The sequence below is a fragment of the Protopterus annectens genome, chromosome 4.part0 (assembly GCF_019279795.1).
Source record: "Protopterus annectens isolate FY-2018-M chromosome 4.part0, PAN1.0, whole genome shotgun sequence".
Classification (NCBI taxonomy): domain Eukaryota; kingdom Metazoa; phylum Chordata; order Ceratodontiformes; family Protopteridae; genus Protopterus; species Protopterus annectens.
Genome location: NC_056733.1, coordinates 1,599,154,633 through 1,599,174,621, shown reverse-complemented (window position 1 = coordinate 1,599,174,621; position 19,989 = coordinate 1,599,154,633). Strand labels below are relative to the sequence as shown.

The window sequence follows — 19,989 nt, the reverse complement described above, 5'->3', positions numbered from 1 at the left end:
TTTATTTAACCATGTAAGCCTGTCTTAACATGTTTCTTATCCATGTTGACCCACAGTCACCATCTAATGCACAGTCGGTAAATGGAACCTGAGGGCATCAGACCTAAGATTGCAGGATAAAGCCTGTTAATAGCTTATTACAGTAATCCTGTGCAATTAACTGTTAGACATTTATACACAGACACTTGGGGGAATGGGGTACTTTTGAGCAGAACATAGATGACATGATTTGCTTTTCTTACTGAAGTATTTTTCTGGTTATGAAAATGTGCTTTGAATACATTCATTTTGATGATAAAAATGGAAAATTTAACTTGTACTGTAGTATGGCTTTACTCAGAAAGGCCAGTATAGCAAAGATCATCATAACGCTCTCTTATTTCTGTGGCCCAACAATGCAAACCCAGATTAATAAAGTACAAAAGTGGGGAGAGCTTTGATGTAGAGCACTTTCCATGTCATGATCACGTCTACTGTATTCATACCTTTATTGTTATTGTTTACCATCTATCATGTCTTTCTGTGGAGCTTTTCTCCCTGGCCCTCTGCTGGAAAAAGGACCTGTGTCCAGTTGGAATTTCCCGGTAAACAAATGTAAATAAATAAGATAATAAATGTTGGATGCCCCCTTGCACAAAGACAACTTATTTGGCTCTAAGGCAGAAGAGGTCTTAAAAAAGATGGAAGAAAAAGCAAAATCTATGCAGAAAGTTAAGGATTTCTTACAGGTACAGCCACCCAGGTTCAGCAGTCATTGCCCCACCAAGCACTGGTCCTTTCCTGCTCCCACCAGGTCAGTTCAGCCCAGACCCCGTGGAAGCGGACTCCCCCAGACAGCAGCCACAGGGAATGTAGAGATCTAAACAGTGGACTGCCTCCACTTCCAAAACAGGGAGTTGTAAGCCACCCCCTTATGGTAAGAACTCACAATGACTCTCCTCCCCCACCCCCTCCCTCTGCCCACCTTCACTTACCCCTAGGGGGAAAACTCTCCTTTCACGCAAGTACCTGGGCCACCATTACCAACAGCTGCTGGGTTCTCAGCATAGTGTCCCAGGGATACAAATTTTCTTTCCACACCCTTCCAATTCCAAAAGGGTACCCAGATCTACCTCCAAACTAGTGGGCAGTGGCGCAAAAGCAAGTTCTTTCCCTGCTCTCTGTGAGGGCAATAGAGCACGTTCCTGCAGAACAGAAAGGTCAAGGTTTCTACTCCAGACTCTTTCTGGTACCCAGAAAAGAGGGTACCTGGCACCCCATCCTTGATCTATCCATTCTAATTGCCTTCCTGGTGATACCAAAATTCAAAATGCTCACCCTCCAGCAGCTGCTACCCATGCTCTCCAAGGATGCTTGACTAGCCACCCTAGACCTAAAAGAGGCCTACCTCCACATTCCTATCAGGGAATCATGCAGGAAATATCTTCATTTCAGGGCAGGATCTCTGCACTTTCACTTCTCTGCACTTCCATTTGGCTTATCTACTGCTCCCAGAGTTTTTACAGAATGTCTGGCTCCAGCGATTGCCTTTCGCAGACAAAGGAATATCTAGATTTACCCATACTTAGATGACTGCCTAATTCAGGCAGACAGCCAGGAAAAGCTGCTCTAGAACCTGGCCTTTGTAAAGTCCCTACTAACCTCCCTAGGGTACACAGTCAACAAAAAGAAATCCAAACAGGTACCCACTCAAAGGACTATATTCCTGGGAGCAAGCCTGGACACAGCATCCCAGATGACATTCCTTACACCAGAAAAGCAAACTTTCCTGACAGTCTACTTCTCTCAGCTAGCCACCAGACCCCAGTTATCTGCAAGGAAAATCCTGCAAGCTCTGCGGTTCATGGTATCTTGCATTCTATTCATTCCATATGCCCGACTGCATATGAGGAAACTTCAGTGGTACCTAAAAAAACTTTGGTGTCAACACTGTCAAGACCTGGAGACTCTTATACCCATGATACCTTGTCTCAGAAAAGATTTTCTTTGGTGGGCAACAGCATGCTCCCACAAGAAGGGACTACCTTTCTCACCACTCCCCGCCACCCAGACCCTCACCACAGACAAATCACACTATGCCTGGGGTGCACACCTGGACAGCAGGTTGCATACAGGGCCAATGGCGCCCACAGCAAATCCATCTCCACATCAACCAAAAACAGGTGATAGCTGTCCAGGACGCCTTGACAGCTTTCAAGCCCTTCTCTCCCCAGGGGCTCTCCTGATCAAAACAGACAATACCACTGTGATGTGGTATATCAACAAGCAGGGAGGGACTCACTCCTACCCTCTATGCAGGCTGGCAATAACCATTTGGCACACAGCGTCTGCCATGCAACTCCATCTGTTAGCACAATTCCTACCAGGCTCTCAGAACTCTCTGGCAGACAACTTAAGTAGAAATCCTCTGGACCCACAGGAGTGGCAACTCGACAAAGGAACCTTCACCCTAATAAATCAGAAATGGGGTACCCCGAAGGTCGACCTCTTTGCCTCCCACACCAACCATCCGCTTAGCAAGTTCTGCACCAGGGAGCATCATTGCATGACTTGGAAAGTGGATGCCCTGTCCTTCCCCTGGGACAATCTATTGGTCTTTGCCTTTCCTCCACTACCTCTCATCCCCAGGGTACTGCTCAAAATAAAGGAAAAAAAAAACAAGGACAATTCTTATTGCTCCAGACTGGCCTTGCCAGCACTGATCCCCACTGCTGTGCAGTCTGTCCCCACTGCCACCATGGCATCTTACTCAGACTCCAACCCTCTTGACCCAGAGGTAAGTAAATCTCATGCATCCCCAATTGCAGACCCTCAGTTTGTCAGCTTGGCTTATTCCCTAACCCCCCAATCAATCTGCCAACCTCAGTAAACAGGTTCTAGATGTTATACATGAGGCCAGATGCCCTAGCACTAGAAAGTCTTATGTGACAAATGGCAAAGGTTCTGCACCTGGATTCAGGCTAAGGGAGCCAATACGACACAGCCCTCCCTCTCATCCTGGATTATTTAGCTGACCTGCTACACAAGTGGTCTCTCTTTTTCCTCTATTAAAATTCATGCCTCTGCTATCTCTGCTCATTTCCCCACTGAGCAGTCACTTTTGTCAAACCCTCTGATCAAACAGTTCCTAAGAGGGGCTAGCAACTTGAGGTCACCCAGAAGAGCACCTACCCCAGCTTGGGACCTTAACTTTGTGTTGGAAAAGCTCACCCTGTCCCCCTTCGAACCAGCCTCTTCAACAGAGCTAAAATTTCTCTCCTGGAAGACAGATTTCCTGCTGGCCATCACTTCAGCCAGATGAGTCTTCAAGCTACAAGCACTCATGGCTGTGGAACCTTCAATCATCTTCCATGCTGACAGGGTATCCCTCAGGACTAACCCATCATTCATGCCCATGGTGGTGTCCAGTGTGACTCTCAACCAATCCATTGATTTGCCCAGTTTTTTTCCTAACCCACTGGACAAGGGGGAAAGGATCCTGCACTTTCTAGATGTGCACAGACAGCTCAGATTCTATCTAGACAGGACTAAATCCTTCAGAAAGTCTGATCAATTGCTGGTTAGCTTTGCTGCAGGGGCAGAAGGCAAAGCCATCTCCAAACAAACCATTTCCAAATGGATAGCACACCGCATCCATTTCTGCTACAAGCAACACAGAAAACCTCCTGCCAAGGGGGTCAGGACTCAGTCCACCAGTGCAGCCTCTACCTCTGCAGCTTTCCCCAGAGGAGTCCCCACCAGGGACATCCTGGAGGCTGCAGCTGGACATGTGATCACACCTTTACCAAACATTACCACCTGCCTATTTTCTCTAAGTCCAGGGCAGGGTTTGCCTCTGCAGTCTTGCAGGGCATCCTAGCCAGCCCCTAGTTTCCTTGACTGCCTCCACCCATTTTCTCAGCTTTGGGAATCAACCCAAATGTGATGACTGCAACAGTGAAACACGAACAACATAGTACAGTTGTGTACACTTACCATTAATGTAGATGTTCGAGTGTATTCACTGTTGCAGTCCTGGTTTCCTTTCCTCCATCCCCTTCTTCTTTCTTCTCTTTCCTTACAAGGGACATATTGGTATTTACTTTCTACTGGTGAGGATGTTCTTCATCTCACATTGCTGCAGTCATAACCTGTGGGTAGTCCGCTGTCCTCGGTCGGCCCGAATACCAAAGTATTAGGCTGGCGTCGGTCATGGGCGCTCAGATCTGACGTCAGAGCGTCATGGTATTAAAGCGCATGACTGACGTCATATCCTCAGTCTTTTTTGCCGCATGGTCCGAAGCAGAAGCAGCGTTTGCAAGTGCCGTTCGGCGTTCTGAAATTTTCGTATTCTGAGTTTCAGACCGAAACCAAGTTGGGCTAAGTACCCCGTTGGGGAATATTTTTGTTTTTTCTTGCCTCAGTTAATTCCGGATGTCAGAAAAAGTGAATAATTGTATTTCTTGTGGGAAGCAGATACCGCATAGGGATTACCACTCTCTCTGTATTCCTTGTTTGGGGCCTGAGCACGACGTAGTCGGGTGTCGCTTTTGTGCTAGGTTTAATAAGCGCACCATTAAACGTAGGTTAGATTGCGCTAGGCTTGTCTTCGGTAAGCGGTGTAATTACAATATGCCGTCGGATCCTCCGACGCCCGCTGCCGCTAAGAAGCGCAAAGAAAAATCGTTAAGGTCCAAACAGGATGAGTCGTCCGTTCCGGATGCCGGTTCTTTAGAAACTACGGTGGAATCTGTGGATCCAGCCGAGGTTTCAGCTGAGTCTCAGGGGGAGCCGTTAATTTTGCAGGATGTGGCCACGCAGGAGTCAGGTCAGGCTGAGGGGGCCTCTCAGGTTGCTGTACTCCCTTCTTTGCCTAAGGTGGTTAGGCCTTCTCCTTCTGTCTCTAAGGTACCTTCCAAGGTCAGGCCTGGTTTGCCTTCCTCAGGTGTCAGTCCTAGTTCTGCAGGTTCTGTGCCTAAAAAACACATGCTTAAAATGGCAGAAGATTTGATTTCCTTAATCAGGGGTTCTATGCCCCCTCCAGATAAGAGGCCTAGGGTGGAGCCAGAGGTGGAAAGTTTGGAGCAGGCTTCAGATTACTCAGAGTCTTCGGCTGAAGACATTCAGGATTTTCCTCCTTATTCTGATTCAGACGCAAAGGATTCCAGTCCTTCTGCTTCTCCTCCAGAGGATTTTTCTTTTTCAGAAACCCTGCATTCTATGAGGGAGCATTTTAAATGGGAAGGTCACGATTTCTCAGATTCCCGAAAGAGGCTTAGGGAATTTTTGTTTTTGCCACAACATCGGCCCTTGGCTATACCTCCTGTTTTGGATGTTGTTCAGGATGTTTTCTCGGAGGCTTCTCTTAATCCAGACTCTTTGCCAACTGCGCCAGTTAAACCAGATAGGTATTACAGAGTGCCAGAGGCTCATAAATATCTGTATAAGAGCCCAAGGGCTGACCCAGAAATTATTAGCCAGGGACCTAAGGGTGTCAGGGCTTCTGTTGTAAAGAATCCAGTTCCTATGGATAAAGACTCTAGAGCTTTGGATAGGTGGGGAAAAAAAGTGTATACCTCTTCCACTCTAGCAATGAGGGCTTTGAATTGCCAGTTTCATATGTTGAAGTACCAGAATTTTCTCCTTACTCAGTTAAAATCTAAGGTAGATGCTTTGGCAGAGGGCATAGAGTGTAAGGAATTACAGGATTTGGTTCATGCCTCTGATCAGGTGGGTAAGCATTCTTTGCAGTGTGGTTTCGATGCTTTACAGGCTTCTTCCAGGGTGGCTGCCACTGGATAAGTTATTCGCAGGCATGCCTGGCTTAAGGATCAGAACTTGTCAGAGCATGTTAAAGCTAGAATTTTGGATGCTCCTTTGCAGTCTGAAGTTTTGTTTGGTTCTCCTGTGGAGTTTGTCTTAAAGAAAATGGAAGACAAAGCTAAGTCTATGCAGACTGTTAAAGATTTTTTGCAGGTGCAGCCCCCTAAGTTTAGCAGGAATTGGCCTACTAAGGGATGGGCTTACCCTTCTTCTGATTTACAGTCTAGGGGCAGATCTAGACGTGGTAGGGGCAGAGCTCAGGGTTCTTTCAGGCCTAGAACGTGGAGTTCCCCTGCACAATCTACAGGTGAGGGCAGAGGCCAGTCCTTTCGTAAACAGGCCCAATGACCTGCATCTTCAGCTGCCAGATCCTTCCTGTCTGGCAGCTCCTCTGGGAGGAAAGTTGGCACTCTTCAAGCAAAACTGGCTTTTAGTCACCCAGGACAAATGGGTGTTGGACATTATAGACCGAGGCTACAAGTTTTATTTCCACACATTGCCTCCTTTCAAAGGCATGCCAGACGTTCCTCCTCAGCAAAGGTTAGAGGCTCACAAACAGATTTCTTTACTTCTTCAAATGGGGGCTATACAGCAGGTCCCTCTGTCAGAAGTAGGCCTAGGATTTTATTCTCGCCTGTTTCTTGTACCAAAGAAAGGAGACACTTGGAGGCCAATTTTGGATTTATCTATCCTCAACACATACCTGGACATTCCAAAATTCAAAATGTTGATGTTGCAACAACTTCTGCCTCTGTTGGGCAAAGATCACTGGATGGTAACTCTGGATCTCAAAGAGGCTTATCTTCATGTTCCTATCAGGCCCAGTTGCAGGAGATTCCTGCGTTTTCGGGCTGGGACTTTACATTATCAGTTCTCTGCATTGCCCTTTGGCTTATCTACTGCGCCCAGGGTGTTCACAAAGGTTCTGGCTCCGATGATAGCCTTCTTAAGGTTAAGAGGAATACAAATTTATCCTTATTTGGACGATTGCCTGATTCTTGCTCAAGACAAAAACAAGCTACTACACCATCTACAGTATGTTATGGCAGTGTTAAGGTGCCTAGGATATTCTGTGAACGAAACAAAGTCCAGTCTACCCTCTCAGGAAATGTGCTTTCTGGGTGTGAGACTGAATACAGCTTCCCAGATGGCTTTTTTGACCCTGGACAAGCAAAGGAACCTTACACTTTACTTCCAACAATTGTCTCTACGGTCCAGGCTGACTGCAAGGACAGTCCTTCAAGCCTTGGGGTTCATGGCATCTTGTATTCTGGTGCTTCCCAATGCCAAACTGCATATGAGGAAGTTACAATGGTATCTCAAAAATGTATGGACACAACACTGCCACGATCTGGACACTGTCATTCAGATAATACCTTGCATTCAAAAGGAATTTTTGTGGTGGGCCCAGGAATGTCACCTAAACAAGGGACTCTCTGTGACCCGACCAGAGGCGAGTCAGATCTTAACGACAAATGCCTCGGACAAGGCTTGGGGAGCACACCTCAATGGAAAATGGGTTCAAGACACGTGGCCTGCCAGACTTCAACATTTACATATCAACTTGAAGGAGATGTTAGCAGTCCAATTTGCATTGATGGCTTTCAAGGATCTACTTCACCCAGGACGAGTGTTGATTCAAACAGACAACACAACTGTCATGTGGTACATCAACAAGCAGGGGGGAACACATTCGTACCCTCTTTGCAGGCAAGCTATGATTTTGTGGGAGACTGCTCTCAGTTTGCACCTCACTCTTCAGGCAAGGTTTCTGCCAGGAGCACAGAACTCCTTAGCAGATGTTTTGAGCAGACAGATGGTGGATCCCCACAGTGGAAGTTGGATCCTCATGTATTTCGACAGTTGACAGTGATATGGGGACTCCAGACATAGATCTGTTCGCTTCTCCACTAAATTTCCAGTTGCCAAAGTTTTGCACAAAGATGTTTCATCCAACAGCTTGGAAAGTGGATGCTCTATCATTCAGTTGGAGCAATCTTCACGTTTATGCTTTTCCTCCTCTGCCTCTCCTTCCCAAGGTGCTCTTGAAGGTCAGACAAGACAAGCCCTCCATGATTCTAATAGCTCCGGATTGGCCTCGACAGCACTGGTACCCTCTGCTGAGGAGTTTAGTATGGGAGCCTCCTTGGCCTTTGCCTTCAATTCCACACCTTTTGTCTCAGGCAGGCAATCATTTCCTCAATGTCAGGATTCAGTCCCTGCATCTAACAGCCTGGCATATTCTGTTCTAGAACCTGGAGGGTCGCAGCTTCCTCAACTAGTTTTGAATGTTATTTTGGAGGCCAGAAGGCCTAGTACAAGAAAAGTTTATGCTGATAAATGGAGGAGTTTTTTTATTTGGAGCAAAGCAAAGAGCTTTGATGTTTCCAGGCCTGATTTGAGTGTTTCTCTTCAATATCTTACAGAATTATTAGACAAGGGTTTGTCTTTCTCCTCTGTAAAAGTTCATGCTGCAGCCATTTCTGCTCACTATGACTGTGACCCACCATTATTCTCTCATCCTTTGTTTAAGCAATTCCTTAGAGGGGCAAAGAACATAAGACCCCCGTGTAGAGCTCCTACTCCTTCCTGGGATCTCAATTTTGTGTTGGAAAAACTTACTTTACCTCCTTTTGAACCTGCAGCTACGTCTGAGTTAAAGTTTTTGTCTTGGAAGACTGCTTTTTGTTGGCCATTACGTCTGCTAGAAGGGTATCTGAATTACAGGCTCTAATGGCAGTTGAACCCTTCCTGATTTTTCATAAGGATAGGGTATCTCTGCACTAACCCTACTTTTATGCCTAAAGTGGTTTCAAATGTGGCCTTGAACCAATCTATTCATTTGCCTACTTTTTATGCTGATCCCCAAAATAAAGGGGAGAAAATTTTATGACTTTGGATATTCACAGGCAGTTGCGTTATTATTTGAGCAGGACTAAAGGGTTCAGACAGTCTCAACAGTTATTTGTTTCTTTTGCTTTGGGCTCTCAGGGAAACCTGTTTCAAAACAAACTATTTCTAAGTGGATTGGCCATTGTATTGCTTTTTGTTATTCTCATCATGGTAAGGAGATTCCGGCTGGAATCAGACCTCATTCCACTAGGGCTACTGCCACTTCTACTGCTTTTTTAAGGAGTGTAGCTACTAAAGATATTTTGGAAGCAGCTACTTGGAGTTCAGTGCACACTTTTTCTAAACATTACCATCTCCCTCTTTATTCTAAATCTAGGGCTGGGTTTGCCACTGCAGTCTTACAGGGCATATTAGCAGCTCCTAATGCTTTATGATTTTGCCAACCTCCCCTTACACTTGCTTTGGGATTCTACCCACAGGTTATGACTGCAGCAATGTGAGATGAAGAACATAGTACAGTTTTGTACCTACCATAAATGTAGATGTTCAAGATCCACATTGCTGCAGTCCAACCCTCCCTCCTTCGCCTCTGTAGTTTGGAGTGGTTGTATGGTTTGGGTCGTAGATGTTGTTTGTACATGGGTTTTGGAGGTTTTTCTATTTTTGGCTGTGGCCTTTCTTTTTAGGGCCTTCTGACATCTGGGGCAAGAAAAGACTGAGGATATGACGTCGGTCATGCGCTTTAATACCATCACGCTCTGACGTCAGATCTGAGCGCCCATGACCGACGCCAGCCTAATACTTTGGTATTCGGGCCGACCGAGGACAGCGGACTACCCACAGGTTATGACTGCAGCAATGTGGATCTTCGAACATCTACATTTATGGTAGGTACAAAACTGTACTTTCTTCCACCAGAACCTGGCTCCCACTTGGAGGCTCCTGACAGGTTAGGGCAAGAAAAACTGATGTAATGGTGTCAGCTGCCTTACTTTATTCTGCTGACGACCTGATGTCAGTCCTGAAGCGACAGCAACTGACGCAGAAATACTAAACCTCTAGTATTCAGGCCGGCCGAGGGCTACCCTGGCAGGGTAACCCAAATGTGATGACTGCAACAGTGAATATACCCGAGCATCTACATTTATGGTATGTGTACACAACTGTACTTTTTCTTGCTACCCTTTTTCTAAGTGCATTTGCTTTCATTTGCATTTTTGTTATATAATGTGTGATCACTTATTGTCAATTTTTTATTAAATTATGTATGTTGCTTCTCTGGAACCCAGGTCATAGCTGAAAGGGGTTAATCGACCAGTCCACTTACCTGGTTATCAAATTTTAAATAAGTAAATGCAAGCCAGTTTACGTACTGGTACTAGATAAGTGCAGTTATTAAAAATGCTGCTAGAACACTTGAATTTGGTTTAATGAAAGGCGAAAGCTGAATCTGCTTTGGAATTTCATATCATTTCAAAGGAGAACAGACAGTATATGCTTGAATTTGAGCCCCCTAAAGCATCTGAACAAATGCTGAATTCACAGTTTATCTTTCCCGAGCAAATTGAAAAGGACTAATTTTCAAAGTCAAAATAAATTTATTGTTATTTAGATCTACACAAGTGTAGATTAAATGAGATTCTGTGGAATCAGCTTATCGTGGGACTGACAAAAAAGAAATCACATACACAGACATAATTTAAAACAACATGTAATAGTACTAGTATTGCCTTATAAATCAAATCTACACACGTATATAGCTACATATATTCCTAGAAACACTCAATTGTTAAGACGCTACAAAATACACACAGCTGCAAAGTTCAAGTAATAGTATTGCATATGAACAATGTACCATATTATGGGTGAACAAGCACATAACAGTAGCAGCTGAAGAAAAAAAATTGCACCTGGGTTAGTAGTATAAATTATAATGGTTGGCTGGGCTTAGAAAATAATAGATAAAATAATATTGCACAGTGAATGGGAAGTCCCAACTTTCTGACCTGTCAGTGATCAAACCTAATGTTGGAATTAAGAAATGTAATCACCTTCACATAAAAACTGTATTTGAATCTAGTTGTCCTGCATCGAATACTGCAGTATCTTTTACCTGATGACAGGCTCATAAACAGACTGTTTGCAGGATGAGTTGCATCATTTAATGTTTTGGTGGCTGTCTTTAGTCTCCTCAATGTATAGAAATCCTGGATTGTGGGCAGACTAATGCCAGTTATCATATCGGCAACTCACACCACTGTCTGCAGTGATTTCTTAACTGCGACCAAACAGCTCCCATACCATACCGAAAAATTGGATGTTAAGATGCTTTTAATTGCTGCTCTGTAGAAGGTGGAAAGTGCTGACAATGGTAGTTTCATCTTTTTGAGTCTTCTCAAAAAGTGGAGACGTTGGTGTGCTTTTTTTCACTATGTGGCAGATGTTACCAAACCAAGAGAGATCATCAGAGATATGAACTCCAAGGAATTTGGTACTGCATACCCTTTCCACCATCTCGCTGTTTATCAGGAGCAGTGTATGGGGTGTTTGCCGCTTCCTGTAGTCTACAATGATCTCTTTTGTTTTACTTACAATCAGGTCAAGGTTGTTTCTTGCACACCAGGCAATCAGTGTGTTAACCTCTTTTCTGTATGCACTTTCGTCCTCTCTCCTGATGAGACCCACGACTGTGGTGTCATCAGCAAACCTGATGATATGATTTGTACTGAAGTTTGCTGTGCAGTCGTGGGTTAGGATAGTAAACAATAGGTGGCTGAGAATGCAACTCTGAGGAGCACCTGTGTTTTGAGTGTTACACTCTTAGAGGTATTCTTGCACACAAACCTTCTGTTGTTTGTTTATCAAAAAGTCCAGGATCCAATTCCAGAGGTGTTTGCTGATGCCCAGATGGTACTAGCTTATTGATCAATTGCATAGGGACAGCTGTGTTAAATGCTGAGCTGAAGTCGATGAATAGCATTCTCACATAGCTGTCCTTGCTCTACAGATGCTCAAGAGCAAGATGTAATGCAACCTCTACTGCATCAAGCCATGGATCTGTTTTCTCTGTAGGCAAACTACAGTGGATCAAAAGTTGATGTTAGTTCCACAGACAGGTGTTTCTTGACTAGCCTCTCAAAACATTTCATAACATTGGATGTTAGTGCAACAGGCCTGAAGTCATTCAAGTTGGAGGGGTGAGGCTTTTTTGGGTAGAGGGATGATGTTGGTTACTTTGTAACATGAAGGGAGCTTTGCTAGACCAAGTGAGGCATTAAATATACCAGTGAGTACTGTACATAGTTGGTCTGCACAGCTCTTTAACACCTTACCCAAAATATTATCTGGACCAGCCACCTTTCTGAGATTGACTTTCTGTAGCATGCTTTTTACTTCCATTGGGCTAAGGCTGAGTACTGCACCATACTGCTCTATGTGTAATCTTTGCACAGTTATGGTGTTCCTCTCCTTAAATCTTCCAAAAAAGGTATTCAGCCTGTCTAGGAAGCCAGTGCTATCATCACATTGTGCAGCGCTCGTTTTATAGTCCGTGAATTATGGTATACCCTGCCACAACTGTCTGGTATCCCTTATGTGCTTAAAGTGGTTTAATTCCTTCCTCCTGTAGTCCCTCTTAGCCACTTTTATGCCTTTCTTCAGTTTTACACTTGCCACACTTAAGGCTCCCTGTTATTTGCCCTGAATGCTGAATTTCATGCCTTCAAAAGATCATACAACTTACCTGTAAGCCATGGCTTTTGGTTAGGTCTTGTGATGGTGCCTCTGATCTCTGTGACGTCATCAACACATTTTATGATGTTAGGCCATCATTGTTTATTTTGTTTTATATATTTGATTTCATTTTTGATACTTTGATTATATTAGATTTAATTTTCATATTTGATTCTTTGACTAATTGGACTTTGTGAAGAATAGAAGCCAGAGTAGTTCAGACTCACAAGGGCAGGTCAGCAGTCATGTAGTCCTTTGCTTTTGATGGCCAACACACAGTAGATAATGAGACTCCATACTATCAGTTTGTTAAAGGAAGTGGAATCTGTCAACAGTCACCACTGTATATGTTTGTATGCAGACATTTCCCTTTTTTGTTTTGTTTTTTGTTTTCTTTTTCATCATCTCTGCCTATTAACTATTAGCCCTCATGTGAGCTGGCAGACTAATTCTTTCTGTAGGTAAGAGCAGGTGATGAACCAACTTAGTTTCTTAACCTTGAATTATTTTCTGTTCCACTTTTCTCCCTTTCCACTATATATATATATATATATATATATATATATATATGTATATATGTATATATGTATATATATATATATATATATATATATATATATATATATATGAACACTTTGCTAGAACCTACCATTGTTAGAATCTCATTGTGTTCTGACTGAGTGTGCTTCTCAAACAACCTGGAAATATAGAGCTGATAAATATATGTTTAGCACTTTTTAACTTTTCAGAATTCTGCACTGTCTTAATTTTTGCTTAACTGAATTATTTATATATTTGCTGGCATTGTTTTCTGATACTATAAGTTCTTCCATTTTGATTTTTTCCAAAGTTACTGCTTTCTGCACTTGTTTTTAATCATTTTTGAATTTAATTGCATGTATTTAAACTATTTGCTTTAATATTGCTACACACTCGTGAGTTAACTTGCACTGCATTTGAATTGTTTTTACAGCTGTTTTTTCTGTAAAAAAAAAAAAAAAAAAAAAAAAAAAAGTTCTAAGCTTGTTTCCCAGATTTCTTGTAACTAGTGTAGTCCAGGTACAGATTTGCTGTATCCAGGACTGTTTGTAAACTTCTGAGCCCCCCAAGCCTTTCTGTGTTGGAGGGAAACCTTTAAGTTTATCATTGGGGTTGGTAAGTACTAGGTAGCCTGTCTACCACAAGAGGAGTGGTTTCTGGCCCAAAAATTGTAATTTATTGGCCATTTGGGCAGTCTTTCCATCCCTTTTAACTTTCTGGTTTAAAAGCCCACGTTTACATGGGTTTGTACTTGTTTAAGCTCTGCTCAGCAGCGCAGAGTTGAGGTAAACTATTACTATTGCCAGAAAGGCTTCAGTTTTTCCCTTAGAACTTGCTAGTTCTTTCTCTCTTGCACTTCAAATAGCCTAATCGCTTTGCACTTCAACAGGTTTTTGTAGCAATTATTATAGCATATCTAAGTGTCATAAGCGCTAGTCATTCTTCACGGAAATATTTTTTTTTTATTAGGCTTACTCCCCTCCTGGCTGCTGTGTTCCCCTGGCCCAGTGGGTCTGCCTCTTTAAATCTTTTTAACTCTTATCCCGCTATAAGGCCTGTGTATTCTACCTGTCTATCCTGCAAGGATCTCTCACCACAAAGTCAACTATCAAATCTACAACCTAAAGGAAGCTGTTGTCCTTTTCTCAAAATCCCCTCTATCCTATACATCAGTGAAAGTATGTCTGACCTCTCTTCTAAGCTGTGAAGTTGTATTGTAATAAAAACCTAGACTTTTTTTCTTACAGTTTAGAATTTGTATTAAATCTCCACCTGTATACCAGGTACCCAGCAGCCTTTACCCCCTACTACTCTTCATAGTATTAGCCTCTTATGCCCTGTATTGACCAGCTCTGTCCTCTGTTTTCTTACTCTTCATAAATACTTTCAGTTGTACTGTTGTATTTGACCACTGGGTGGCTCCCTTCCCTTGGCTCCTTTATTAGGCTTAGAAATATTCCTGACCTCTATCTCCTTATCCACTCTGTAATACTGTACGATCTTGCTAGTTAACTGTACTTGCTGTAGTCCTTTTCTCCTTTCCTCAATCTCCTCCAAAAGACTTTTAGTCCTTGTAGTACACATATTCTAGCACCCCCCTCTTACCTAGCACTGCTAAGAAGTTAGCTGTATTCAGCTATTTCATTGATTGTTTCTGTCACTATTCCTCACTTGCTCTAACCCGCTCCGTTCGCCCTGCAGGCTCACTCCGCTCCCCAACCGTACCCCCAGTGCACCTACACTTATACTTGCCAAGGCACACCTCCATCCTCTATTATCCAGTAGCTCTCACTACCTGTTTAAATTACCTATCCAATCACTTGATACCTCCAACTACCTCATTCTTTTTCCCTTCAACAACTCCGGTCTTTTACCTCCTCTCTTTTCTGTCTTATATCTCCCAGCTTCTATCTCCCCTTTGTCCCAACCATGCCTATTGTAGGCAGGCCTTGCTTCTCTTTTAGCCTTCTCGCTCTTACTATTCTTACTCCCCTATTCTTATCCCACTACCTCACCTACTATGAACATCTTAGCCTTACAAGATTTCATCCCACCTAAAACAAACAAGTTTATTTAATCCTCTAACCTTACAAACATACTTTGACATAACATCCTCATCTTTCTACCTTCATCCACAATTTCGTAGAATAACCGATATTAAATATTCTCACACTAGAAAACAAATCCCCATCTTCTTTAAACTCCTTATAGCCCTCTACAACCCCTATTACTACACAGAGATATTCATCCCAATCCTGGCCCAAACAATATTATCTCTGCTCCTCACTCTGACCAGCCCATTATGTCTCATATATTCACTAGTGCCAATAACTCCCTCCTCATAGGCCACCTTAATATACGTAGCGTAAATAATAAAATAACCCTACTTCATGCCCTGCTGCACGTTCACTCTTTTGATATCCCATGTCTCACAGAATCACAGAAACATGGCTCAAACCAGTAACTAAAGACAATGATATAATCCCACCTGGTTATAACATCCTGAGATCTGACCGTCTAAATAAAAAGGGTGGTGGGGTAGCAATACTATATAAATCTCAATTACAGGTTTCACCACTAAATATTCAACCTCTGTCTTCCAGTAACACTGAAATCCTAATCTCTAACCTACAGCTAAATGCTAACAAATCATTACATATAATTTGCTCCTGCATCCCACCAGGAAACAACATTAATACTCTTGAAAATGTCCTCAGCTGGATCTCCACATCCCTCCCACAAGAAACCATACTCTTTGGAGATTTTAACATTGACTGGAACTGTTGCAGCTCAGCACAACCAACCTTTCACATAAACCTGTATGGCTTCAATCAAACCATTACCTCCCCCACCAGAATACACAAACCAAGCAAACAAGCAAGCCATCTTAGACTGGATACTAGTCAACAGTAACCCCCTCTCCTATAAAACAGGCATACTGCCTGATGATATCAGTGATCATTATCTTACCTTTATTACCAGACCAAAAAAACACTATACCTAACCAAACAATCTATAGAACTATCCGTAATAAAAAAAACCTCAACTCAGAAAATTTCCAAGCCGAACTTAAAGCCTGTAATTGGTCACCCCTTAAATACCTACTGCTTGACAAAGCTGTCTCTTACTTTAACAATAAATTTCTACAAATCCTAGAACACCATGCCCCCACTAGGACTGTCAGAACTAAGAACAAACTTGCACCTTGGCTCACTAAGGAGACAAGGCAAAAAATACTTCAAAGCAATAGAATCTGGTCTAAATGGAGAAATACTAAAAACCCATCTGATCATGAAAGCTTTAGACAGCTGAGAAATGCCACAAAGAAATTGATACTTCAAGACAAAAAAAAAACTACTATCATAAACTCCAGCAAGCCCAACATAAAAGCCCACAAAAATTCTGGTCAGGTATAAATAGCCTACTCCACCCATGGCACTCCAAAGCTCCTACTCCAGCTAACTTTACTCAGAAATCTCCCAGCCAAATTGCTAACTCCTTTAATAGATTCTTTGTGGACTCAGTCCAATCACTAGCAAGTACTCTATCTCCAGCCAGCATCTCAAATGCTTTCTGTCAAACCAACATACCTCATGTCTTACAACTACAACCACAACCTGTACCTACCTCTCTTATCCATTCCCACCTTCATAAACTAAAACCATGTACCCCCCCTGCTGACCTCCTTCCAGCTGAATTTCTGCAAATAGCAGCTAGAGTACTCGCCTACCCTATCTCCATCTTAATTAACAGAACTATCACAGAAGGCTATATACCAATATGTAAGATTTCACATATTATCCCTCTACATAAAGGAGGTAACTCAACTGAACTCACTAACTTCCGTCCTATAGCTCTACGTTCTCCTTTGGCTAAAATCATGGAGAAATGCATTCACCAGCAACTTCTTGATCATCTCCTCCAAAATAATCTTTTAGCGGACTGCCAACATGGCTTTAGGCCTTTTCATAGTACTACAACTGCACTCCTATCCTTCTCTGACTCTATTAATAAAAATCAAAAAAACAACCTGCTCTCCTCTGCTCTCTTTCTAGACCTCTCCAAAGCCTTTGACATTGTAAATCATCATTTAATGTTAGATACACTTGCTTCACCTTCATTTCACACTCAGGCTGTCAAATGGTTTAAATCCTATCTTGGAAATAGATAACAAGCAGTCCTCTGGGACAACAACCTATCTACTCTACTTCCTATCTCCCTTGGAGTCCCACAAGGCTCTATTCTGGGGCCCCTCCTCGTTTCTATTTTTATCAATGACCTGAAAACATCACTATCCCAAACCACCTGTATTCAATATTCCAACGACTCAACATTAATCTGCACCGCAGCATCTACTGCTGTACTCTCCAGTCTAACACGCAAAAAATGTTTACCTTAGTTGAAAACTGGTTCTCCAAACGCTGTCTCCTCCTTAACCCAACAACAAAAAAAAAAAAAAACCTTTTACTATTCACCCCTATCCAGAAGTCTCCCTCCATAGATTTCACAGTTATATCAAACAATGGCACTGTAATAGCACCTGACACAACTACCAAACTATTAGGTGTAACAATTGACCATAATCTCAACTTTGACACTCACATTAACATTACCATCAAATCGGTGAATAGAAAACTTGGTTCCCTCTATAGGCTAAAACCCTTCCTTACACCTACAGCCAGGACAACTATTGCCCAAACGCACCTACTATCCACCCTTCTCTATGGCTCCCCAATTTATACTAATCTATCCAAATACAATCTAACTAAGCTGGCCACATCTTACAATAACATTGCTAGATTCGCCACCGAATCCCTTTTCCATACTCACCACTGTCAAAACCTAAAACAACTAGGATGGCTGGAACTCCAAAACCAGATGCGCTTTCAACAGTTAACTATCACCCACAAAATCTTGTGGCATCCTACAAATATTCCCATTCTCTCTAACCTGATCAACCCATATAAAAATCTCAGTACCCTACGATCAGCAAATAAGCTACTAGTTGCAACCCTTAAATCCAATAACAAATCTGGCAATTGTTTATTTACTTAACTCTATTGGAAATTATTGGAACAAGCTTCCTAGTAAACTAACATCCCTCACATCTACTTCACTTTTCAAAAAGCAATTAAAAACTTTCCTTAACTCGCAATGCCTATGCCTGTGTACTAATCCCAGCTGAATATCACTTATCTTTATTATTATTCTATTAAGTTTCTGTGTTAAACTTCTGTGCTTAAACTGTTTGAATATAGTCCTGTATTGATCTTTGTAAATAGTTGCTCTTTGTTCTTTGCCTACTATGTGTAATCTTTTCTCATGTAATTTAAACATAGGTCTATCTATAAGGGTGTTTTTTTATGTACATTATTTGCTATATAACTAATGTGGAGTTTTTCTCCCCTGGCCTCTACTGAAAATGGACATATATCCAGTTAGACTAGCCCGGTCAACAAATGTAAAATAAATAAAAAAAAAAAAAAAAAAAAATAGCTCCAGTACTTAGTAGTTATGACCACCCCTCCTGGCATAATTAAAGGGCAGTTCCCTGTGTTTTCTCCTATTAACCTAGTACACTTGGACATACTGAGAACCCAGCCACTGGAGATGCACAAGCCAGTGCATTTCTTTGTGCGGTCCCAAGCCTGGATAAATGGGGAGGGTTGCGTCAGGAAGGGCATCCGGCGTAAAACCTCTGCCAAATTACTTATGCGTAGAACATTTCATATTTCCATACTGGTTCGGTCGAGGCCTGGGTTAACAACGACCACCACCAGTACTGCTAGCCAACAGGGTGCTGGCGGAAATTGGGCTACTGTTGGCTGAAGGAGAAGAGGAGGGAGAAGGCATGCCCGAAGCCAGGAAGAGAGGAGGAAGGTTAGGAGTGTAGTAGTGAGGTTAGGAACTTTGAATGTTGGCAGTATGACTGGTATAGGGAGAGGGCTAGCTGATATGATGGAGAGAAGGAAGGTTGATATATTGTGCGCGCAAGAGACCAGATGGAAGGGAAGTAAGGCCAAGTGTATAGGAGGTGGGTTCAAACTGTTCTGTCACGGTGTGGATGGCAGGAGAAATGGGGTAGGGGTTATCCTGAAGGAACAATATGCCAAGAGTGTTTTGGAGGTGAAGAGAGTGTCTGATGGAGTGATGTTTATGAAGCTTGAAATTGATGGTGTAATGATGAATGTTGTGCATATGCTCCACAAGTTGGGTGTGCAATGGATTAGAAAGAAAAATTTTGGAGTGAGTTGGTTGAAGTGGTGGTGAGTGGTGGTGGTGTACCCAAGGGTGAGAGACTAGTGATTGGAGCGGACCTCAATGGGCATGTTGAAGTGAACAGAGGGGATGAGGAAGTGATGGGTAGATATGGTGTTAAGGAGAGGAGTGCAGAAGGTCAGATGATTGTGGATTTTGTGAAAAGGATGGGTATGGCTATGCTGCATGTGTATTTTAAGAAGAGGGAGGAGCATAGGGTGACGTACAAGAGTGGAGGAGGAAGCACACAGGTGGATTATATCCTATGTAGGAGGGCCAGTCTGAAGGAGATTGGAGACTGTAAAGTGGTGACAGGGGAAAGTGTAGTTAAGCAGCATAGAATGGTGTCTGTAGGATGACGGTGATCAAGAAGAAGAAGAGGAGGAGTGTGAAAGCAGTGCCAAGGATTAAATGGTGGAAGTTAAAAAAGGGTGATTGTGAGGTGGAGTTCGGGGAAGAGTTAAGACAGGCACTGGGAGGCAGTGAAGAGTTACCAAATAGCTGGGTAACTACAGCAGAGCTAGTAAGGGAGACTGCTAGAAAGGAGCTTGGTATGACATCTGGACAGAGGAAGGAGGACAAGGAGACCTGGTGGTGGAATGAGGAAGTACAGGAGAGTATAGAAGAGGCTGGCGAAGAAGTGGGATTGTCAAAGAGATGAAAAAAGTAGACATGAGTTTAAGGAGATGAGACGAATGGCAAAGAGAGAGGTGGCGAAGGCTAAGGATAAGGCATATGGAGAGTTGTATGAGAGATTGGGAACTAAAGAGGGAGAAAAGGACCTGTACCGATTGGCTAGACAGA

General features: G+C 42.8%; 1 protein-coding gene across 1 annotated transcript in view; it reads left to right on the top strand.

The window, feature by feature from the left end:
• Window positions 1-19,989, top strand: part of FBXO38 (F-box protein 38) — a 3,050,069-nt gene that overhangs the window by 1,592,148 nt on the left and 1,437,932 nt on the right. The gene's annotated exons all lie outside the window — the stretch shown is intronic.